This window comes from Pongo pygmaeus, chromosome 12 (assembly GCF_028885625.2).
Source record: "Pongo pygmaeus isolate AG05252 chromosome 12, NHGRI_mPonPyg2-v2.0_pri, whole genome shotgun sequence".
In the NCBI taxonomy this organism is placed as follows: domain Eukaryota; kingdom Metazoa; phylum Chordata; class Mammalia; order Primates; family Hominidae; genus Pongo; species Pongo pygmaeus.
Genome location: NC_072385.2, coordinates 46,531,915 through 46,557,358, shown reverse-complemented (window position 1 = coordinate 46,557,358; position 25,444 = coordinate 46,531,915). Strand labels below are relative to the sequence as shown.

The window sequence follows — 25,444 nt, the reverse complement described above, 5'->3', positions numbered from 1 at the left end:
TAAGAATGTGAGGCCAGGCACAGTGGCTCATGCCTGTAATCCCAACACTTTGGGAGGCCGAGGCGGGTGGATCACCTGACGTCAGGAGTTTGAGACCAGCCTGACCGACATGGTGAAACCCTGTCTCTACTGCAAATACAAAAATTGGACGGGCGTGGTGGTGGGTGCCTGTAATCCCAGCTACTTGGGAGGCTGAGGCAGGAGAATTGCTTGAACCCAGGAGGCGGAGGATGCAGTGAGCCAAGATCATGCCATTGCACTCCAGCCTGGGGGACTACAGCGAGACTTCGTCTCAAAAAAAAAAAAGAAAGAAAGAAAGAAAGAAATAAGAATGTGAGAACACTGAGTGGAAGAAATCTAAAATAATGTAGTGTGGAGAGAGCTGTTTCGGTGGCATAGGGTAATGCTACTCAGAAGTCTAGGGGAAATAAAAAAAACCTTTGCTTATAAGCAGGTATGTAGCATTTTCTTCTATAACAACCCGTGAAAAATCTTTTAGAAAATCTTTGTGCAAAGCTTCCAGGAAAGCCGATCTGGTCCTTGCCATTGTCTGCTTTGTTGTTAAATATAGAATCTGAGGCTCTGGACTTGCTCATCTGGTATCTTTTATGAGTACTGCTTGTACATAAAATATTCTTCTGTGTCCCATTTAGTGTAGTCAAATGAATATATTTAGGCATGCGAGGTTTTTTCCCTTAGGGCTTTTCTTAAACTGACAATTTTATGAGGAAAAAATTCATACCTATAAAACAACCTGCTACAGCTTTTTTGGATGTTTCTCCAATCCTTATCAGTGTAAACATATATGATGTACATCTTCACTTTGAGATTGGCTGTGAATCATCGGTGTGTAGATTGTTTAATGACCACATATTCCTCCCATCCCTGTTCTTATCCCCTTTCACCCTAGATTCACCTCAGCCTCAACCCTCAGCCTGTCCTCCTGTCTTTCCAAGGGCTCAGACTTGGTGCCCAACCTACTAGCACACAGAGCCCTGGCTGCCAAAGATGGGAAAGGAGGCAGAGTTTCCTTTCTGTCTGCAACCTAGAAGACACATGGTACTTAATTTCCTCATCAGGTTACCTGGACAGGTCTGTTTTGTAAAGATAATTCAGGTGGTAGTATGAGGCATGCCACCTAGAGGTGAAGTTGATTGCGTCTCCTCTTGAATCTCTGCTGGTCTTATGAACGGCTTTGCCCAACAGATTGTAGTTTCTGCTCTTGCCCTCCTGCAATGCTGCTGTCATCATGTGAAGGAGCTTGGAATAGCCTCCTTGCTATGACAGACCATGTGGAGACAGAAAGGCCCACTTTCAAACACCAGACATGTGAGCAAGTCCTTTTTATACCATCCAACTTGAGTTGAGCTACCAGATGACTATAGTCACAAGAGTAAACACAGACCAGGCCAACCAAGAGACCATTTAGCTGAGCCTAGCCCAAATTGCTGACCCATAGAATTGTGGGTAAATAAAATGGTGCTTGTTTTAAGTCATTAACTTTTAGGTAGTTTGTACATAATAATAGATAACTGATATAATTTGGTATCTGATATTTGCATTCTGATTTTGGAATCAACATTATTTTTTACATAATTTTTCATGTATTGAATAAGTTGTAAGATAATTTAAAAAGACCATACACAGTTCTATTATATTATCTTACCATACTTTACTTAAACTTTTCCCAATAATTGGACATTTGGTTTATATAGAGTTTTTCATTTTTATGGATAATATTGTTCTAAACGTATTTGTACAAATGGTTTGTAAATTCTTTCCTGTTGATTTCTTAGAAAAATTTCTTACCAAAAGTGAATTAGTAGAGGAAAGAATGTCAAGTGTTAACTCTCTTTACATATTACTTGACTGCTTTCCAAAAGATTTTTATCAATTTATAGGGCAGCCAGCTGTGTACCTGTCTCCCTGTGCCCCCTCAGCAATTTTTTTTAATTTAGCAATTTTTTTTTTTTTGCTGGGGGGGATGGAGTTTTGCTCTTGTTGCCCAAGCTGGAGTGCAATGGCATGATCTCAGCTCACTGCAACCTCTGCCTCCTAGGTTCAAACAATTCTTCTGCCTCAGCCTCCCAAGTAGCTGGGATTACAGGCGTGCGCCACCACGCTCGGCTAATTTTTTGTATTGTTAGTAGAAACAGGGTTTCACCATGTTAGCCAGGATGTTCTCAGTCTCCTGACCTCGTGATCTGCCTGCCTCGGCCTCCCAAAGTTCTGGGATTACAGGCGTGAGCCACCAGGCCCTGCCTAATTTAGCAATTTTTAAATTGAGATGTGCTATGATCTGAATGTTTGTGTCCCCCCAAAATCTATATATTGAAATCATAATCCCCAAAATGATGGTATAGGAGGTGGGGGCATTTGAGAGATGATTCGATCATGAGGTTAGAGCCTTGTGAGTGGGATTCGTGCCCTGATGAAAGTGGCCAGAGAGACACCCCTTGCTACTTCTGCCGTGTGAGGTTACAGCCAGAAGACCATTATCCATGAGAAAGCAGGCCCCCACCAGACACTGACTCTGCCAGTGCCTTGATCTTGGACTTCCCAGCCTCCAGAATTACGAGAAATAAATTCCTACTGTTTATAATCCACCTAGTTTATGGCATTTTGTTATAGCAACTCAAACGGACTAAAACAGGGTGTAACATATATGTGGCAAAGCACATAAATCTTAGCTTTATGGCTTGATTAATATCTACAGATAGAGATGGATAGATAGATAAATATACAGGCTCTGTGTAATCACCACCCATATGAAGATTCAAAACATTTCCGGCTCTCCAGAAGTTTCTCTTGTGCCCCTTCCTAGTCAATACCAGCTGCAGAAGTAACCACATTCTGACTTCCACAACCATAGATTAATTTTGCCTAATCTTGAACTTCATATAAATGGAACCATACTCTTGTGTACTCTTGCATGCCTGCCTTCTTTTGCTCGTCACTATATCTGTGAAATCCATCCATCTGGTTGTTGCATATGGCAGTGGGTCATTCTTTTCATTGCTAAGTGTTATTCCACTAAGTGAGGATGCCACCTTTTCTTTACCCATTCTTCATTTGACAGGCATATATGTAGTTTTTCTTTTGATGTTATTAAACAATCTTTTTAAAAAGTTTTTTTCAATTATTTTAACAGCTCAATAGATGTGTGTTGGTGCCTTAGAGGTGATTCATTATTAATATCCTCAATTACTGTTGGAGTGTAGCAGAGGAGGTACTAGGGACTAGTTTGAATGAGTGGGTGGGGAGCAGATGATAAAGGCTTTGTGAGCCATGCTGAGGAACTTGGACTTTGCAGCATGGACAGAGGGGAGTCACTGAGGGATTTGAAGCAAGAGAGGGAATTTCTCAAATTTGCATTTTAGGGAAATAACTCTGGCAGTGGGAAGGAGAATAGATGATTTGAGGAAAAGCCTGAAGGAGGAAAATTCCTAGGCACAAGGCTAGGCAATAGCACAGATCAGAGATAAGCTGGGCCTTAGCTAATGTAGCGGCAACAGAACTAGTATCTGATGGGACTTGCGGGGTGAGAAGGCGGGAGGCAGTAACTAAGGGTTTCTGCTGGGTAACTAGGGTGGTGATAGGGTGGTGATAGAGGCATGGACTGAAATAAGAAGTGAGGTTGGGGAGCAGGAAGAGACAATACATTGAGAAAGATGCCAAGGTTATCTTGGATATGTTCAACGAATCTTGGATATGTTGAATTTAAGATATTTGTGGCATGTCCAGGTGGAGCTACATAACAGCTGGATATGTAGCTCTAGAATTTGGGAAAGTAGTCCTGTTAGAGATAGAGATTTCATCAGCACGTGGAAGCCTGGAAGGTTGATGATGTTAGTTAGAAAATCACTGAGGGAAAGAAAGTAGGCAGTGAGAAGGGAAGCCAACGAAGGAGGTAACAGGAAAGAAGTGGGTCTTAGAAGTCCAGGGGAGAAAATTTTTAAAAGGGAGTACCTACAGAGTGGGAGCTAGATTGCAGGGAGTTGAGGAAATGGAAGGAAGTGATTAGATTTCCTTTTTAAGAAATTGAGCTGCAGATAAGAAGAAAAATGATGGTGTCACAGCCAAGATCAACATCTTCTTCTTCTTTCTTTCTTTTTTTTTTTTTTTTGACCCAGGGTCTCACTGTGTTGCCCAGGCTGGAGTGCAGTAGTGGCACAATCACAGCTCACTGCAGCCTTGACCTCCTGGGCTCAGGTGATCCTCCCATCTCCCACCTCAGGCTCCCAGGTAGCCAGGACTATAGGCACACCACACCATGCCAGCTGATTTTTTACTTTTTGTAGAGATGGGGTCTCACTATGCTGCCCAGCCTGCAAGATCAACTTTTTTGTTTGTTTATTTTTTAAGCAATAGAAATATGAACATGTTTATAGGATGTGGAGAATAAAAGACTGAACAAGTATGGAAGGGAGACAATAATTGATGGAATGAGATCCTGGAGTTGGGAGCAGGGGGTGGGGATTATGCATAGAGATAGAGGGGTTGAATAGGTAGAAGAAGCCATTTTATCCTCTGAGATGGGGGAAACCCCCAATAGAAAATGAAAATCATCAATCTGTGGAAATACTACCCTACTCAGTGGTGTGGTTTGCCCTAGAAGCTTTCAGCAACTTGGGTATAGGGGATTGTCTGGTTCTGCAACTGTTGATCACTGAGATAGCTTCTAGTTCTTCAATATTTTAGTAATGGAAAAAATTTATTTTTCATCACTTCCTCTCTTTCTTAAAAAATATAACATTACTAATAGAGTTGAACACCTTATCACATTTCTTTCCTCTTCTTTGAGGTAACCACTATTCTGAAGTAGCAATGGTGTTCTCTACAGCTAATGTTATATTTTCACTAAGCCTGTAGTACCCATAACTAATATAAAGCATTGTTTTGTATGCTTTAAGACTTTTAAAAAAATTGGTATCCTACTATATTATTCTGCAACTTGCTTCTTTTATTCATTATCATATTTTTTGAAAATTATCCATATTAACTCATGAGGATAAAATCAGCTCCAATGTATTTTAGCTGCTGTGTGTTTTTTATTTTCAAAAAATGCCAATTTATTTATCAGTTCTCCAATTTTGTTTCCAGTGTTTCATTATTACAAAAAATGAACATATGCAAAGCTTTCTTTGTGATAATGATTTTCTTTCTTTCTTTCTTTCTTTTTTTTTTTTAAGATGGAGTCTCACTCTGTTGCCCAGGCTGGAGTGCAGTGGCCCAATCTTGGCTTACTGTAACCTCCACCTCCCGGGTTCAAGCGATTCTCCTGCCTCAGCCTCCTGAGAAGCTAGAACTATAGGCATGTGCCACCATGCCTGGCTAATTTTTTGTATTTTTAGTACAAATGGGGTTTCACTGTGTTAGTCAGGATGGTGTCGATCTCCTGACCTCGCGATCCGCCTGCCTCAGCCTCCCAAAGTGCTGGGATTACAGGCGTGAACCACCACGCCCGGCCATGATGATGATTTTCACATTAAAAGAATGCGTATCCTTTTTTTTTTAGGCAGTATTCTGTGTAAACATCAATGAAATCAAGTTGCTCAGTTGTGTTGCTGAAATCTCTTGCGTCTTTACTAACTTTGTTCTATCAATTACTGAAAGAAGGGTATTAAACTGTTCAAGCATGGTTGTGGGTTTGTCTGTTTCTCCGTTTAGTTCTGTAGGTTTTGCTTTATATACTTGAAACTTTATTACTATATGATACACATGTATAAGATTATGTCTTATTGATGAATTGACTCTTTTATCATTAAAATGTCCTTCTTTTTTTAAACTTTAAACTCACAACTAAGAATATGTCTTCTTATTTCTGTTCATATTCCTTAACTTGAAGTCTATTTTGTCTAATATTAATATAGCCACTCCAGTTTTCTTATGATAATAAGTGTTTGCTCAGTACATTTTTGCTATCCCTTTACTTTCATCCTCCACCCTTCACAGGATGGAGAGCACAGCTGAGTGGGTGCAAGAGCTGGGGCGAGTACTTCTGGGTGTGGGCAGAAGCAAAACTTTGTGTGGGCCCCACAGCAGCATCTAGTAGGGAGTACCCATGACCCTTGAAACCCCAGAAGGAATGTTACAGGCAGCTCTCTTTTAGCTTTTCCATTTGCAGATGGCTTAAGTGTTTAACAGCTCAGTGGACCCTCTGCCTTTTCACAAGGGTAGTGGGTCACTGTTACAGGCTTCTCTATCCCAAGCTCTTGTCCAGAGTCCAGGAAAAATCAGATCGCACGAACGAATTGAAGGATAGTAAATACAGGGGATTTTCTTGCTGATGGAAGTGGCTTTCAGCGGGAAAGGGAACTACAAAGCAGATGGAGCAGGAAGATATTCTTCCCCGGACGTCCAGCTGTCTCTGGCCAGACTCTTCTCCTAAGTCCTGCTGTCAAGCTGTCCCTCTGAAGTCAAGCGACTTCTCTAACGTTCAGCTGCTTCTTCTCCCTTTCTCTGCTCTCTGCCAGTGGAGCCTGGGGTTTTCATGGGTACAGGATGTGGGGTGGAGTGGGCCAGGGGTGGTTTTGGAAAAGGCGACATTCAAGCAGGGAAAATGGGGATGTAAAGTTCTCATTTGGGGCTGTGGTTCCAGACTTCAGGGTGTAGCCCTCACCAGGGACCCCACCCTTTTCTGCCTAGAATTTCTCTGCCTCCTGTCCCTATCAATGATCACACCACTGCACTCCAGCCTGGGTGACAAAGAAAGATCCTGATTTAAAACAAAAAGAAAGAAAAGAAAAGAAAAAGAAAGCGAGAAAGGAAGGATTCTAAATAGCAAATAAATTTTCATCTTCTCTAACGACAATAAATTGTTCCTGTAAACTAATCAGAATATGTAATGTTTATGGTTTTTTTTTTTTTTTTTTCCAAGACAGAATCTTGCTCTGTCATCCAGGCTGCAGTGCAGTGGCACGATCTTGGCTTACTGCAACCTTTGCCTCCAGGGTTCAAGCAATTCTCGTGCCTCAGCCTTCCAAGTAGCTGGGATTACAGGCACTTGCCACCATGCCTCACTAAGTTTTATATTTTAGCAGAGGCGGGGTTTTCACCATTTTGGCCAGGCTGGTCTCAAACTCCTGACGTCAAGTGATCTGCCCACCTCAGCCTCCCAAAGTGCTGGGATCAGAGGTGTGAGCCACTGCACCCGGACTTAATGTTTATGTTTTAAATAAATATGTTCAAAATTCATTTAGAGTGCTCTGGAAAACCTCTAAGTAGGTTAGAAAATCCTGTTTAAAAGTTGTTTGCTTTTTAAATTTAACTATGCAGATGGAGTTTTTAAAAATAATTTTTAAAGCAGTTTTAGTTTTACAATAATTGATAGACTTAATTTTTTTAAAAGCAGTTTTAGTTTTACAGAAGAGCTGAGCAGAAAGTACAGGGAACTCTCATATTCTTGCTTTCTCTCTGCACCCACTTTGGTCCCCATTTCCCCTATTATTAATGCCTTACATTAGAAGTTTTATAGTTTTGCATTTTACATGTAGTTTTGCATTTTACATGAAGTTTTATAGTTTTGCATTTTACATAGTACATTTTACTATGATCCATTTTGAGTTAATTTTTGTGAAAGATGTAAGGCATGTGTCTACATTCATTTTTTTCCCATGTGAATATCCAGTTGTTTCAGTATCATTTGCTGAAGGCTGTCCTTTCTTCGTTGAATTGCCTTTGCTTGTCTGTCAAAGATCAGTTGGCTATATTTGTGTGTTTCTTTCTGGCCTCTCTATTTTGTTCCATTAATCTATTTGTCTGTTCTTTCACCAATACCACACTGTCTTGATTACTGTACAGTAAGTCTTGAAGTTTTGCAGTGTCAGTTCTCTGACTTTTTCTCATCAATATTGTGTTGGCTATTCTGGGTCTTTTGCTTTTCCATATTAACCTTAGAATCTGTTAGTCAATATCTACAAAACGACTTGTAATTTTTATTGGTATTGCGTTAAATGTATAGATCATGTTGTAAAGAACTGACATCTTAACAATATTGAGTTTCCTATCCATGATTCTTTCATGACAGTTTAATAGTTTTCCTTATATAGCTCTTGTAGATATTTTGCTAAATTTATACCTAAGTATTTCTCTTTTTCTTTCAGGGTGCTAATGTAAATGATGTTGTGTCTTTATTTTTATTTTTTATTTTCTTTCTTAAGCTAAGGATGCTACTGAAGATGTGTTATCAATTTCAAATTCCAATAGGTCATTGCTGGTATAGAGGAAAGCAATTGACTTTTGTATATTAACCTTGTATCCTACAACTTTGCTATAAGTGCATATCAGCTCCAGGAATTAGTGGCCTTTTTTGTTTGTTTTGTCAATTCTTTGGGATTTTCTACATAGAAAATCATCATCTGTAAACAAAGATAGTTTTATTTCTTCCTTCTTGATCTCTATATCTTTCTTTTTTTTTTGAGACAGAGTCTTACTCTGTTGCCCAGGCTGGAGTGCAGTGGGGCAATCTCGGCTCACTGCAACCTCCGCCTCCCGGGTTCAAGTGATTCTCCTGTCTCAGCCTCCCGAGTAGGTGGGATTATAGGCACACACCGCCATGCCCGGCTAATTTTTTTGTATTTTAGTAGAGACGGGGTTTCACCATGTTGCCCAGGCTGGTCTCAAACTCCTGAGCTCAGGCAATCCATCCACCTCAGCCTCCCAAAGTGTTGGGATTACAGGCGTGAGCCACCGTGCCTGGCCGATCTATATATCTTTTATTTCCTTTTCTTGTCTTATTGTGTTAACCATGACTCTCAGAATGATGGTGAATAAGACTGGTGAGCTTTATTTCCTTTTCTTGTCTTATTGTGTTAACCATGACTCTCAGAATGATGGTGAATAAGACTGGTGAGCTACTCTTTTGTGTAGCTCCTAATTTTAGGAAGAAAGCATCATCAGTACCTATGATGTTAGCTGTAGGGGTTTTTGTAGATGTTCTTTATCAAACTGAGGAAGTCCCCCTCTATTCCTAGTTTGCTGAGAGTTTTTATTATGAATGGGTGATGGATTTTGTCAAATTCTCTTTCTGTATTTGATCATATGATTCATCTTCTTTAGTGTCTTGGTGTAATAAATTACATTAATTCATCTCTTCTCAGCCTTTTGGCTAAGATCAAATGTAGTCATATTAATTGATTTTTGCATATTGAACCAGTCTTGTATACCTAAAATAAATCCCATTGTTCATGGTGTATAATTCTTTTTAGATGTGTTGAATTTTATTTGTTAATATTTTGTTGAGGACTTTTGTATCTATATTCATGAAAGATATTGGTCTGTAGTTGTTTTTTTCTTGTAATATCTTTGGTTTTAGTATTAGGGTAATGCTGTCCTCAAAGAATGTTAGAATGTATTCCCTCTGTTTCTATTTCCTGGAAGAGACTATAGAGAACTGTTATAATTTATTTCTTAAATATTTGGTTGAATTCACCAGTGAATCCATCTGAGCCTGGTGCATTCTGTCTTGGAAAGTTATTAATTATTGATTCAATTTATTTAGTAGATACAGGCCTATTTATATCATCTATTTCTCCTTGTGAGAGTTTTAGTAGATTGTGTCTTTTAAGGAACTGGTCTACTTCATCTAGATTATCAAATTTGTGGGCATATAATTATTTATCACATTCTTTTATTATGCTTTTAATGTTCATAGTGATATGCCTTCTTTCATTTCTGATATTAGTAATTTGTGTCTCCTATTTTTCTTCATTAGTTTGAGTAAAGGTTTATAAATTTCACTGATCTTTGCAAAGAAACAGCTTTGGGTTCATTGATTCTTTTTCTATTGATTTCCTGTTTTCAATTTTGATGTTTTCTGCCCTGATTTTTATAATTTCTCTTTTTCTGCTTATGTTTAATTTAATTTGCTCCTCCTTTTCTTCCTTCCTCCCTCCCTTTTTTTTTTTTTTTTTTTGCATTTTGCTCTTGTTGCTCAGACTGTAGTGCAATGGTGCGATCTCAGCTCACCGCAACCTCCGCCTCCCAGGTTCAAGTGATTTTCCTGCCTCAGCCTCCTGAGTAGCTGGGATTACAGGCATGCGCCACCACGCCTAGCTAATTTTTTTTTTTTTTGAGATGGAGTCTTGCTCTGTTGCCCAGGCTAGAGTGCAGTGGCACAATCTCGGTTCACTGCAACCTCCGCCTCCCGGGTTCAAGCGATTCTCCTGCCTCAGCCTCCCGAGTAGCTGGGACTACAGGTGCCTACCACCGTGCCCAGCTAATTTTTTTGTATTTTTAGTAGAGACAGGGTTTCACCATCTGGGCCAGGCTGGTCTCAAACTCCTGACCTTGTGATCCTCCCACCTCGGCCTCCCAAAGTGCTGGGGTTACAGTGGTGAGCCACCGCACTCTGCCTATTTTGTATTTTTTTTAGTAGAGAGGGGGTTTCTCCATGTTGGTCAGGCTGGTCTCAAATTCCCGACCTCAGGTGATCCCCCAGCCTCGGCCTCCCAAAGTGCTGGGATTACAGGCATCAGCCAGCACGCCTGGCCAATTTGCTCCTCCTTTTCTAGTTTCCTGAGGCAGAAACTTAAATGACTAATTTTAGGTCTTTTTTATTTTCCTATATAAGCATTTAATGGTATAAATTTCCCTTTAAGCACTGCTTTCACTGCATCTGACAAATATTGATAAGTTGTAATTTCATTTTTATTGAGTTAAAACATTTTAAAATTTCACTTCTCTTGAGGCTTCTTCCTTGACCTACTGATTATTTTGAAATGTGTAGTTTAATTGCCAAATATTTTTGGATTTTCAAGCTATCTTTCTGTTGTTATTTCTAGTTTAATCCCATTGTCAAGGGATTATCACCCAGAATGTGGTCTCTCTTGGTGAATGTTCCATGTGAGCTTGGGAAGAATGTGTATTTTGTTGCTGTTGGATGAAGTATTTTATAAATGTCAATTAGATTCAGTTGATTGATGGTGCTGTTTGTGTTTAGTTCAACTATATAATTACTGATTTCATGCCTACTGGATCTGTCAACTACTAATAGAGGGGTGTTGAAGTCTCTAAGTATAATAGTGTATTCATTAATTTCTCCTTGCAGTTCTATCAGTTTCACTGCATGTATTTTGACACTCTTGTTAGGTATGCACACATTAAGGATTGTTATATTTTCTTGGAGATTTTTAAAATCTTGTACTTCTCCTCTGTATCCCTGAGAATTTTCCTTGTGCTAAATTCTTTGTTTGAAATTAATGTAGAACTCTGGTTTTCTTTTGACTAGTATTAGCATGGCATAATTCTTTAATTTTTTATTTTTATTCTATTTGCATCTTTATATTTAAAATGTGTTTCTTTTAAACAAAATTTAGTTAGGCCTTTTTTTTTCTAATTTTTTCATCTTGTGGGGACTTGTTTTTTTATCCACTCTGACAGTCTTTTAATTGGTGTACTTAGGCCATTCACATTTAAAGTGAATATTGATATCATTGGATTAATATCTACCATATTTTAAATTTTTCTATTCATTGCTTTTGTTCTGTTTCTTTTTTTATCTTCCACTCTTTTTCTGCCTTCTCTGTTTTTGTTTTAATTGAACATTTTACTTCTCTGGTTTTAATTGAGCTTTTAATTGAGGTTTTAATTTAACTTCAATTAAAACTTCTCTGGTTTTAATTGAACATTTTAAGATTCCATTTTCTCTTCTCTCTTATATCAATTATATTTCTTTTTAGTGGTTTCTCTAAAATTTTTCATATACATGTATAACTAATGCAAGCCCACTTTAAAGTAATAGTGTACTGCTTCACAGTACAAGTACCTTATAATGGTTTTCCCAGTGCCTCCCTCCCATGCCTTACAGCATTGTGGCCATTCATTTCACTTATTCATAAGCAATGGTCACTGAAAGCATGGATTGTATAGGTTAGAACTAAATTGGTATAGCGAAAATTTCATGTATTTTGTAAATAATTTTTCTCATGTGGCTGTTATTGTGCTCTACCATTTTATATTTTATTAGTGATTTTATATTTTATTAGTGATCCGGTGATTTTTTAAGACAAGGTATGAGACAGAAGAAATATTATAGGCCTAGATCCATGGACTCTTCTGATGGGGTTGATGAGGAGTTTTAACCAATATTTATTTATTTATTTATTTATTTTGGAAATAGGGTCTCACTCTGTCGCATAGGCTAGAGTGCAGTGGTGTAATTATAGCTCACTGTAGCCTCAAACTCCTGGGCTCAAATGATCCTCCTGCCTTAGCCTTCAGAGTAGCTAGGACTACAGGCATGTTCCACCATGCCTTGTTATTTTCTTGTTGTTGTAGAGAAGAGATCTTGCTATGTTGCCCAGGTGTTTTCAAAGTACTAGCCTCAACCAATCCTACCATGTTAGCCTCCCAAAGTGCTGGGATTACAGATGAGAGCCACCATGCCCAGTCAAGAATTTTAATCATTTGAAGCATTTTACTACACCAGGCAACAAGAAACTCTGGTAATCCAAATTGTTTCATTCCTTTGTGCATTGTCTGTGGTAAACAACTTACACATCCAGCAATGGCTCCAGCAAAACCGCAAAGACTCTTAACTCCAAAGAACAGACATTTGACAAGTAAAAGGGCAGATTATTTTCAGTGGCTACTGGAACATTGAAAGACAGTAAAGCTTTTGTTAAAAAACAAAAAACAAAAAACAAAAAAAGTTGTAGTCAGTGAACAGCCTCAGGAAGCAAGCTATTTAGTAGCAGTTATTTATTGTCCAGAAAAGGAAAATGCACACAGTAATGAGAACCTAAATTAGAGTAAATAAAATGCTAGGGACAGCTTGAGCCCAGGATTGAGTCCAGTTTGGGCAACATAACGAGATGCTGTCTCTAAAAACAAACAAACATAAAATACTAGGACAAGATGTAGTATGCGAAAATGAAAAGTTTTCTCTCTCAATACCATTAGTCAACGTATTGATGATATATGTCATAAACGGAAATAAATGGTTCTCTATGTAGGTTGATGAATCAACAGATTTTACCAATAAATGTCATATTATAACATTAGTGGTTTTTGTTGTTTGAGACGGAATCTCGCTCTGTTGCCCAGGCCGGAGTGCAGTGGTGCAATCTCGGTTCACTGCAACCTCAGCCTCCCAGGTTCAAGTGATTCTCCTGCCTTAGCCTCTCAAGTAGCTGGGACTACAGGCACAGGCCACCACACCTGGCTAATTAATATCATAACATTTGTAAGATTTGTAAACAACGTGGTTTTCAAGACTTTTTTTTTTTTTTTGAGACAGAGTCTCGCTCTGTCACCCAGGCTGGAGCGCAATGGCGCGATCTCGGCCCACTGCAACCTCCGCCTACCGGGTTCAAGTGATTCTCCTGCCTCAACCTCCCGAGTAGCTGGGATTACAGGCATGCACCACGACGCCCAGCTAATTTTGTATTTTTAATAGAGACAGGTTTCTCCATTTTGGTCAGGCTGGTCTGAACTGCTGACCTCAGGTGATCCGCCCACCTCGGCCTCCCAAAGTGCTGGAATTACAGGCGTGAGCCACCGTGCCCGGCCCCGGGTGCATTTAATGTTCTGTCGTATCTGGAATGAAAAGGTCTGATCTGGAAAAAATATGTGGGCATCTATACTGACAGGACTCACCAGTGAGCTCCAGTAGCGGCAAAGGGAACACAGGAAATTCTGACTTCGTTCACAACACACTCTTTTCTTCATAGACAGGTGCTGGTGTCAAAGCCTGTCAAAGAAGAAATTTTAAAAGTCTGGATGATGTGACAAAAGTAGTCAACTTTCTTAAGTAGAGCTACAGTCTGATCATGTACTGAAGATGATATTTACTCATCTATCTCTTGACAAACTGTGGATTTCTATGAAAAAAATAGGTTTCTGCTATTCATGGGAAAGCAACGAACGCCTCGGTGGTTTTTAACTTCTTTTTTTTGAGACGGAGTTTTGCTCTTGTTGCCCAGGCTGGAGTGCAATGGCTCAATCTTGGCTTATGGCAACCTCTGCCTCCCGGGTTCAAGCGATTCTCCTGCCTCAGCCTCCCGAGTAGCTGGGATTACAGTCATGTGCCACCATGCACGACTAATTTTGTATTTTTAGTAGAGACTTGGGTTTCTCCATGCTGGTCAGGCTGGTCTCAAACTCCTGACCTTAGGTGATCCTCCCACCTCGGCGTCCCAAAGTGCTGGGATTACAGGCGTAAGCCACCGTGCCTGGTTGGTTTTTAACTTCTTAAACTTGTAAATAAACTTTTTCTTGTTTTTGTTTTTTGAGACAAGGTCTCATTCTGTTGCCCAGGCTGGTGCAGTGGCATGATCAGAGCTCACTGCAGCCTCAACTTCCCAGCCTCAGGCCATCCTCCCACCTCAGCCTCATGAGTAGCTGGGACAACACATGCATGCCATCACACCTGGCTATTTTTTTTTTTTTTTTTGCAGAGGCAGGATCGCCTTATATTGCTCAGGTTGGTTTTTCTTCTTTAAGAAGCATTTGAAATTATCATATTTATGTTGAAAACCATGTATTTGACAAGCAAATACACAAGCACAAGTTTCAATTAAGGGGTAAAGTCCATTCTTTAGTTTTAGTTTAAAAAAGTGTTTAATACACTTTTAATACTTTTATATAGACCAATTAAAGAGATCAAGAAAGTAATACATGTATATAATAATTTTGTAATTGCTAGGCCTACATGGGAGTGTGTTAGTCCATTTTGTGTTGCCATAAAGGAATACCTGAGGCTGGGTAATTTATAAAGAGGTTTACTTTGCTCACAGTTCTGCAGGCTATACAAGAAGCATGATGAGAACATCTGTTCCTGGCTAGGCCTTCAGGAAGCTTCCAATCATGGCTGAAGGTGAAGGGGGCCCAGAATGCCACATAGCGAAAGAGGAAAAGAGAGAGAAGGTGGAGGGGCAGTGTTTTCTTAAACAACTAATTCTCGTATAAACTAACCGAGCAAGAACTCATTCATTACCACCGGGACAGCCTCAAACCATTCATGAGGGATCTGCTCCCGTGATCCAAACTCCTCCCATTAGGGCCCACCTCCAACTTTATCATATTTCAACATGAAATTTGGAGGGAACAAATATCCAAACCATATCAGGCAGCCTGATCATGTCACTCAGTAAGGAAATGCTTTTAAACTGTCTTAAAACAGTCTTAGGCCATTTTTATTCATATTGTTTTCTTTGCAGTTTTACTAACTTTTAACATTTTCAATAAATTTTCATGTTGTAAATAACATTAATTAAAATCAATTTACAACCTTTATATAAATTAAATCAACTCCTTCTACCTTTAGAAAAATTTCATTTTGTCTTAAGCCTGTTTAACACAAATGTATTATTTTTACTATATGAGTTTTAAAATTTTATGAAAAGCCACTAGGGAGATTAATTTCAAGAAAGGTAAGCTAATCTTAACTATCTGATTTTATTTCAGGGACAGATGGTTAAAAAGACATAGCAACCACAGTAGAATCTCATTGGGTAGAAATTTGTGATAAGAGTTTGGGATCTACTTGGATAACGTAAAAATTCAAGTAGACATAATGAATTAATGTCTTTTTTTGGGAGGAGGAACCACATAAAATGATAGGCAAATAAGTTAGCCAAAATAAAGAGATCTTCAGGAAAAGATATCATCCTCTACCCAAAAGAGCATTGGCAATTATTATTGGATTGTTATATCTACAACTTACTGATCATGCTAATGTACTATGGGCTTAGATAAAATAATTTTTATACAGAGGTCCCCTGAGACCTGGAAATTATTTCAAGAGCTCCTCCAGAGGAGAAAGACTGTGCTGGTCAACCTGCTTGTGGGATAAAAAAAATTGCATAGTGTCTCCTCATCTCAGTACAAAGTACTGTATAGAGTCTATCACTTAGAATTTTAAAAATATTAATCATGTTCATGACATCCTGTGGCAAATAGACTGTAATTTGTAACAATATACAAAAAATAAAAGAAAAAGTATATGATACTATCTATAAATATACTTTTTATTTTAATAATTATATATAATTTTAGCAAATTATATACATAATACATTAAATAAATTATATATATATATAATTTTAATAATTTCTTTTTTTTTGAGACAGAGTCTTGCTGTGTCATCAAGGCTGGAGCATAGTGGCATGATTGCAGCTCACTGCAGCCTTGACCTCCTGGCTCCGGCTCTTGAGTAGCTGGGACTACAGGCATGTGCCACCATACCTGGCTAATTCTTATTTTAAATTTTTAAAATATTTTGTAGAGATAGGATCTCACTATGTTGTCCAGGCTGGTCTTGAACTCTTGGGCTCAATGATCTTCCCACTTTGGCCAACCAAAGTGCTAGGATTACAGATGTAAGACACCACATCTGGCCTAATTTTAATAATTTCTTTCTGTACCTCAATAAATCATTTTTCATACATTTAGGGATGCATACACCCACTTTGGAAGCTACTGTTCCAGTCATAGAATTTTATCATTAACACTACCAACTAACCTCATTTGATTAAGATTTATTGACCATTCCACCTCACAACAGCAGAATGTAAATTCTTTTCAAGTGACAATGGGAATATTTATTAAAATATAGCATATTTTGGGCCATAAAGCAAGTGTCAATAAGCTTAAAAGAATTTAAGTCACATATAGTATGTTCTCTGACAACAATTGAAATAAATTAGAAATCAATGACTGCTGAAAAATTGCTGGGTAGACCCCAAATATTTGGGAACTAAATAACAGACTTCTAAATAATCAATAGGCCAAGAAGAAATCAAAAGAGAAATGAGAGTATTTTAAATGGAGTGAAAATGAAAACCCAATATATCAAAATGTCTGGGATGCCCTTGAAGCAGCACTTAAGGAAAATTTTACAACACAAAACACTTATGTTAGAATAGAAAAAAAGGTCTCAAATCAATGACTTCAGCTTCCATGTTAAGACACCAGAAAAAGAAGATTAAACTCAACATGCATAGAAAAAAGAAAATAATAAAGATCACAGCAAAAATAATGAAATAAAAATCAGAAAAACAACAGCAAAAATCTGTGAAACCAAAACTGCTTCTTTGAAAAAATAAATCAATAAAATTGATAGACCTCTAGCTAAGGTGATTAGGAAAAAAAGATAGAAGATGCAAATTAACAATATCAGTAATGTGGGATGCAACATCACTGCAAGTTATACAGATATTAAAAGATAATAATGGAATATTATGAATGACTCTACGCCAATGAATTCAACAAGTTAGAGCAAATTCTTTGAAAGAAACAAAATACCAAAGCTCACTCAAGCAGAAATAGATAGCCTAAATAGTCCTATACTTATTTTAAACATTTAATTTGTTGTTAAAGGCTTTCTCACAAAAGACTCCATATCCAGATGGCTTGCTGCTCTGAAGTCTACAAAATCACAAAAATAAAATAATACTAATTCTACTAAAGCTGTTTTAGAAAATTGAAAAGTAGGGAATATTGCAATAAATTCCATAAATTACGGATTAACCTGATACCAAAAAGCAGACAAAGACAAGCAAACTACAGACCAATATTCCTCATGAGCACAGATGCAAAAATTCTAAACAAAATATTAGCAAATTTAATTCAACAATATATGAAAAGGATAAGGTGGCTGGACGGGATGGCTCACGCCTGTAATCCCAGCACTTTTGGAGGCTGAGGTGGATGGATCACGAGGTCAGGAGTTCAAAACCAGCCTGGCCAATGTGGTGACACCCCAACTCTACCAAAAATACAAAAAAAATTAGCTGGACATGGTGGCTTATGCTTGTAGTCCCAGCTACTTGGGAGGCTGAGGCAGAAGAATTGCTTGAACCCACAAGGTGGAGGTTGCGGTGAGCCAAGATGGTGCCACAGCACTCCAGCCTGGGTCACAGAGTGAGACTCCATCTCAAAAAAAAACAAAAAACGAAAAAAAGGATAATGCATCATGACCAAAGTGGGGTTTATTCTAAGAATGCAAGGCTGGTTTGAGATCCAGAAGCCAATCAAGGCCAGGTGCAGTGGCTCATGCCTGTAATTCTAGCACTTTGGGAGGCCAAGACAGGGGGATCACTTCAGCCCAGGAGTTCAATAACAGCCTGGGCAACATAGTGAGCCCCTGTCTTGACCAAAAAAAACAATGAAATAAAAAAAGCCAGCTGTGCTGGCACTTGCCTATAGTCCTAGTACTTGGGGGGCTGAAGTAAGAGGATCACTTGAGCCAGGGAGGTCAAAAGTGCAGTAAGCCATGATTGCACTACTGCACTCCAGCCTGGGTGACAGAGTGAGAAGCTGTCTCTTAAAAACAAACAACCAAAAACCAATCAACATAATTTACCATATTAACAAGCCAAAAAGAAAAAACATATGATCTTCTCAATAGATGAAGAAAATGCATTTAGCAAAACTCAGCAACAATTTCTGATAAAAACTCTAAGTAAATTACTGTTAGAACATCCTGAACTTGATAAAGGGCATCTAAAAAAATTACAGTTACCATTATACCTACTAGCAAAAACCTAAATGCTTTCTTCCTAACATCAGGAACAGATAAGGATGTTTACTTTCACCACTGCTATTCAATATGGCACTGGAGATTACAACCAGTGCAATCAGACAAGAAAAAGAAATAAAGGGCAGCCAGACTGAAAAGGAAGAAGTAAAATTGTTATTATTTGAAGACAACATGATCATTATGGAAAATCCAAAGGAATTTGCAAAACAGGTAGATGTTAGAAGTGACAAGTGATTAGAAGTAGGTTTAACAAGGTTATAGGATACAAGGTCAAAATACAAAATTCAATTGTATTTCCATACACTATTGAAGAACAATTTGAAACTGAAAAAAATTTTAAAACCACACATATGATTGCATAAAAAATTATATACTTAATGATGACTGAAAACTACAAAATATTGCTAAAAGAAATTAAAGAAGACCTAAATGGAGAAACACACTTTGTTCGTGGATTGGAAGACTCAACATTAAGATGTCAACTGTCCCCAAATTGATTTATTTATATATTCAATGCAATCCCAACTAAAATCCCAATAGGCTTTTTGTAAAAATTGACAAATTGATTATTAAATTCAAATGGAAATACAAAGTACCTAGAATAGCCAAAACAACTTTTACAAAAGAAGAACAAAATTAAAGAACTTTCATTACATGATTCCAAGGCACTATAAAACTACAGTAATTGAGACAGTATGGAATTGGCATTAAGACAGACAGATAAATGGAAAGATGGTGGATCCCAGAAATAAACCCACATATATGTAAACAACTGATGTTTTCATAAACTTTAAAGGCAATTCTATTTTTTTCAACAAATTTTACTGGAACAATTGGATAGCCATATCCAAAAAAAAAAAAAAAAGAAAGAAAAAAAGAAAATGAACTTTGATCCATACCACACAGTACATAAAAAAATTAATTCAAACTGGATCACAAACCTAAATGTAAAACCTAAAAGTATAAATGTTCTAGAAGAAAACACAGGAGAAAGTCTTTGTGACCCTGGTTTGGTCAATGGTTTCTTAGAAACAATACCAAAATCACAATCCATCTATAATTTTTTTTTTTACTTTATCCAAATGAAGAACTTCTGCTCTTTGAAAAACACTGTTAAGAGAATGAAAAGACAAGAGACAAGTGTTGGAAAAATATTTGTAAATCACATATCTGATAAAGAACTGTGTCCTTTAATGTGCAAAGAATATACATATTTTCAAAACTAACTAATAAAAATTTAAAAAATTAACAACCCACCAGGCATGGTGGCTCACGCCTGTAATCCCAGCACTTTGGGAGGCCAAGACGGGCAGATCACGAGGTCAGAAGATCGAGACCATCCTGGCCAGCACGGTGAAACCCTGTCTTTACTAAAAAAATATAAAAACATTAGCTGGGCGAGGTAGTGGGTGCCTGTAGTCCCAGCTACTCGGGAGGCTGAGGCAGGAGAATGGTGTGAACCCAGGAGGCGGAGCTTGCCGTGAGCCAAGATCGTGCTACTGCTCTCCAGCCTGGGCGACAGAGCGAGACTCTGTCTCAAAAAAAAAAAGAAATAAAAACATTAACAACCCAATACAAAAATGGGCAAAATAAGACTTTATCAAAGAAGATATGCAGACGGCAAATAAGCAAATGAAGAGATGTTCAAAAAATCATTAGCCATTAGATAAATACAAATTAAAAATCACGATGAGATTCTTCCACACCCCAATTGGAACATCTTAAATTTTGAAGACTGTCCATGCCAAGTGTTGTCAAGGATGTGGAGCAACTGTAACTCTTATATATAGCTGGTGGGAATGAAAAATGGTCAACCACTTTGAAAAACAGTTTGGCAGTTTCTTAAAATTTAAACATGCGCTTACCATATAACCCAGTTGTAGGATATAATAAATTCCTCTTCAAAGGTTTTAGCCTGTAAATTGTTAAGTACAATGAGTTCTGGTATCAGTAAGTTCAGCTCCCTGTTCTTTATTTTAAAGCTTAACTTCCTCGTTTTCTTCATCTCCTTGCCCCCAGTTTCAGTAAACAAACCCCTCCTAGCTTCTATCACCTGGCTCCATCCTGAGTCACCTCTGGTCACCTGCTCTGTCCTGAGTCATCCCTGGTCAGCTGCTCTGACCTGAGTCATCCTGAGTCACCTGTTCTGTAACCATCCTTCCCACTAAACAACTCACCCCACCACTCTGACTCATACCCCTGGTCTCTTTAAAATAGCCAATTGGAATTAGCTTAGACGGTGTCATCTGACCCTAGCCAATAGGGGAATGACACAGCAGTAGGGGCTACCTGTGTCAGGAATAAGAACCCCTTCCCCTCCCTTGTTGAGATGTGCTCTCACCATTGCTCCATCCACAAGGCACACCCTTCTATAGAAGTAAAATTGCCTTGCTGAGAAAATTAAATTTATGTTCGAGTGCTATTTCTTTTGCAGCATCAAAAATTTATTTCTAACACAGTCATTCTATTCCTAGGTATTTGCCTAGGAGAAATGAAAGCATCTGCCCATAAAATTTCTTGTGCACAATTGTTCATACCAACTTTATTTGTAAGAGCCTCAGACTAGAAATAACCCAAATGTGCATCAATAGGTTAATGGATAAACAAATTGTGGTAAATTTGTACAATGGAATACTACTCATTCTAAGGAACAATAAAATAAATGAAATATTGATACATGCTATAACATGGATGAATCTCAAACTAATTACCTGAAGTACAAGAGGGCAGGCAAAAAAGAGTACGTATTGTATAATTCCATTTGTGTAAAAGTCTAGAAAATGCAAAATAATCTATAATGACAGGAAGTATATCATGTGGATGGGCATAAGGCAGGGAAGTGCAGGAGGGAGAGATTACCAAGTGGCACATGAACCTTTTGGTGTGATGGGTGTATTCATTGGCTGGACTGTGATGATTGTTTCACAGGTGTATACATATGTCAAAACTCACCAATTGTATACTTTAAACATGTGCTGTTTATTGTATATTAACCATATCTCAATAAAGCTCCATTATTATATTTTGTATTTCCTCCTTGAAGAAAATCTGTTTTAAAAATAATGTTTTATCCTTATGGTTAGGTACTTTACAATGTTCTATTAATTATCATTTGGAATTCTATAAAATCATTTATAGAATTTACACTCTATGTCTACTGTGTAGTTCTTACAAAAGATTCATTTGAATATTTTGAAATCACTTAAAAGGAAGTACAGTTATAGATTTTGTATCGGTTCCATTTTATTCATTGTATTATTCAAACCTATTGTATCTTTATGAAATTTTTAAATTATTTTGATAATGTAGATTTATTGTCTTCAATTATAATTACACATTTATTTATTGTTTCATTGATGATAGATGATTCTTTTACATATGCTTGACTGGGGTGTGGGGAAGGAGTCTTTTTTGAGGGTGGTTCTGTGGAGGCAACTTGAAATTTCTTAATCTCTACATTAAGTTGGGGCTCTTTTTTTAATTGCTTCAGAAATTTTATCTTCAATTATTCCTTTATTTTTTTTCTTTTGACAAGGTCTCGCTCTGTCACCCAGGCTGGAGTGAAGTGACCCAATCATGGCTCACTGCAGCCTCGACCTCCCTGGCTCAAGTGATCCTCCCACTTCAGCCTCCTGAGAAGTTGGGACTACAGGCAAGCGCCAGTACACCCAGCTTTTTTTCTTTTTTTTTCCTTTTGTTTGAGACAGAGTCTCACTCCGTTGCCAGGCTGGAGTGCAGTGGTGTGATTTTGGCTCACTGTAACCTCCGCCTCCCGGGTTCAAGCAATTCTCCTGCCTCAGCCTCCTAAGTAGCTGGGACTACAAGCGCATGCCACCACGCCCAGCTAATTTTTGTATTTTTAGTAGAGACAGGGTTTCACTGTGTTGGCCAGGATGGTCTTGATCTCCTGACCTCGTGATCCGCCCACCTCAGCCTCCCAAAGTGCTGGGATTACAGGTGTGAGCCACCACGCCTGGCCTTTTTTTTTTTTTTTTTTTTTTTTTTTTTAAGTATAGATGAGGTGTTGCTACGTTGTCCAGGCTGGTGTTGAACTCCTGGGCTGAAGTGATCCTTTCACCTTGGCCTCCCAAAATGCTGGGTTTACAGGTATGAGCCACCACATCCAGCTTAATTATTTCTTAAATTGTGCCTATTGGCTGGGTGCGACGGCTCGCGCCTGTAATCCCAGCACTTTGGGAGGCCGAGGCAGGTGGATCACCTGAGGTCAGGAGTTGGAGACCAGCCTGGCCAATGACTCTGGCGACTAAGGCAGGAGAATTGCTTGAACCCAGGAGGCAGAGGTTACAGTGAGCCGAGACTGCACCATTGTACTCCAGCCTGGGCAACAAGAGCGAAACTCCGTCTAAAAAAAAAAAAAAATTGTGCATATTGCTGGCCTTTCCTTTACCTTCTTGTATAGCTCTGTGTCTTGTCAGTTGGAGCTTAGATGCACAGAGCCACATCTTTTTTGGAAGAGACTTTGGATACTATGATCTCCCAACCTCTTCAACTTATAGACAAGGAAATAAAGGCAGAGAGAATGTCTTACCTAAGGCCAAATAACTGGGTGAACTGGTTTGGAACATCAAAGTTTTAATTTCCTGTTCTATGCCCTTTCTACTCCACATCCTCTTTTTCATCTTTTTAGGATGGATCGTCATTTCCATTTAAGGGCTCTCTGCTTAACTTCCCCGTGGCTTGAGACATGTTTTCATGTTGTTTCCTTTATTACTTATTAGCTACATTGCCTCATTTCTTTTGGGGAAGCAAACCTGTGTTGTGTGAGAAAGCTTTTAATAACCTTTTCCCCCATCCTGCTACTCTATGACTATGACCTATCTTTTGATAACACTGTTTTTTCCTAATTTGTAGTCCTCAGGTCTTGTTTTTTGGTTTTACTTTCTTTTCTTACAGTCAATTCAGTTGCTTCAGTCTCATGTTTGTGGTTCTTAAGATTTTCCCTCTATTTTCTTCCTTTTTCTTTGGGATCTTGAGGTTAAAAAACCTTTCCCTCCCACCTTCATTATGACTGAGACTTACTTTGTTAATTCATGTCTTGTTTAATCTTATTTTGTTTGTCTTCTACATCTCTATTGTTACTTTAGTGGGTTTTCTCAAAACACTCATATTCATTCCATCTTCTTCACAGAACCCTTTTGCTTATAACTCGGGAAAACACAGAAGTTCAATTGTATTCTACAAACTATCATGTGAAGTAAATTATCAGTAAAGATCAGGATGGTGAATAGTTTTTGTCTGACTCCACCCCTTGTGAGCCATCTCTCTGAGCACCTCTTGTTTCCCTGATGAGCTCTTGCTACTAGGTATAGTAAACAGAATTGATATGAGATCAAATGAGAAAGTATGCATGAAAATAATTTAACTAAAAATACACTGAGCAAATATATTAGCATCAAAATCATGATATCAATTAACTAAGATTATTAATTAATCTTAAACTTTAAAATAAAAGATAAAGGATAGTTACATGTATATTACAGTTAAATTAAATGCTGCTTTTGTGGGGGCACATGGTGGACCACTGTACTAGAATTCCTTTTCCCAGAACTATGCAGGCCAGAGCCAAATTTCAGAAACTATTTTTTTAAAGGATCAGAAATCAATTGGAATTATAATAAAACACATGACACATCTGATGAAACATAATGTTCATAGAAAATAAAATGTGCTTACTTGTTTGCCATTATCTACATGTATACATTTTTATATACAGTAAAAACAATCATCTATTTTTCAGACACTGAACTGAAACCACCCAACTAAGCTACTCCTGGATTTCTGAATGTCTGAAACTGTGTAACATAATGTTTGTTGTTTCAAGCTGCTAAGTATTGGGATAATTTGTTATGCAGCCATACTTAACTAATACAGCAACTCTGCCATGACATTTCCTCCAAACTCTTTCAGGGTACAAGGGACTGGGTAATGAGAAAGGAGGATCAGCTCAGGAAATTGTTCCAGGGCTTTCATCATTGGGAGTGGTTGGATCAATGATTCGTCACTTCTTTTCCAATAGTAAATCGAGTCATGGATTTCCAGCACTCCCTTAGTTCTAAAGGGAGAACCATGACTCTGTTCATAGCAAGAACATGGAGTCTCTTACAGAAGGCATTTTTCTCTTTATGTGTGTATAAAGTTGATGTGTTGAGGCCAGGCGTGGTGGCTCACGCCTGTAATCCCAGCACTTTGGGAGGCTGAGATGGGCAGATCACCTGAGGTCAGGAGTTCCAGACCAGCCTGGCCAACGTGGTGAAAACGCATCTCTACTCAAAATACAAAAATTAGCTGCGTTGTGGCGCTCGCCTGTAATCCCAGCTACTCGGGAGGCTGAGTCAGGAGAATCGCTTGAACCTGGGAGGCAGAGGGAGGTTGCGGTGAGCTGAGATCATGTCACTGCACTCCAGCCTGGGCAACAGAGGGAGACTCCGTTTCAAAAAAAAAAAAGATAATCTGTTGAAAAATTAAGCATCATCATCATCTTGAGCCCTCATCAACAGGCATTAAATGTAATTTTTTGTTTGTTTTTGAGACGGAGTCTCTCTCTTGTCCTCCAGGCTGGAGTGTAGTGGCGGAATCTTGGCTCACTGCAACCTCTGCCTCCCGGGTTCAAGCGATTCTTCTGCCTCAGCCTCCCGAGTAGCTGAGATTACAGGCGCGTGCCACTGCGCCCAGCTAACTTTTGTATTTTTACTAGAGATGGGGTTTCACCATGTTGGCCAGGCTGGTCTGGAACTCCTGACCTCAGGTGATCTGCCCGCCTCCACCTCCCAAAGTGATGGGATTACAGGCGTAAGCCACTGCACCCAGCAATGTAATGTATTAAACTGCTAATTATTCATTGGTCTTAAAAATTTCATTTATAACAAGTGAAATTTATGTAATTACGGTTAATATTAATGGTAATAGAAAAGGAGGAGACCTAGAATTTTTCTTAACAGT

The 25,444-nt window shown here is 38.4% G+C and overlaps 1 long non-coding RNA gene across 1 annotated transcript in view; it reads right to left on the bottom strand.

The window, feature by feature from the left end:
* Positions 1 to 20,399, bottom strand: part of LOC134737851 (uncharacterized) — a 70,234-nt gene extending 49,835 nt beyond the window's left edge. The window contains exons 1-3 of the long non-coding RNA XR_010123237.1: positions 20,350 to 20,399; positions 14,737 to 14,812; positions 13,600 to 13,693 (exon numbers count right to left, since the gene is read on the bottom strand). This is a non-coding gene — a long non-coding RNA (uncharacterized LOC134737851). The remainder of the gene's footprint in view (positions 1 to 13,599; positions 13,694 to 14,736; positions 14,813 to 20,349) is intronic.
* Positions 20,400 to 25,444: the final 5,045 nt, after the last annotated feature.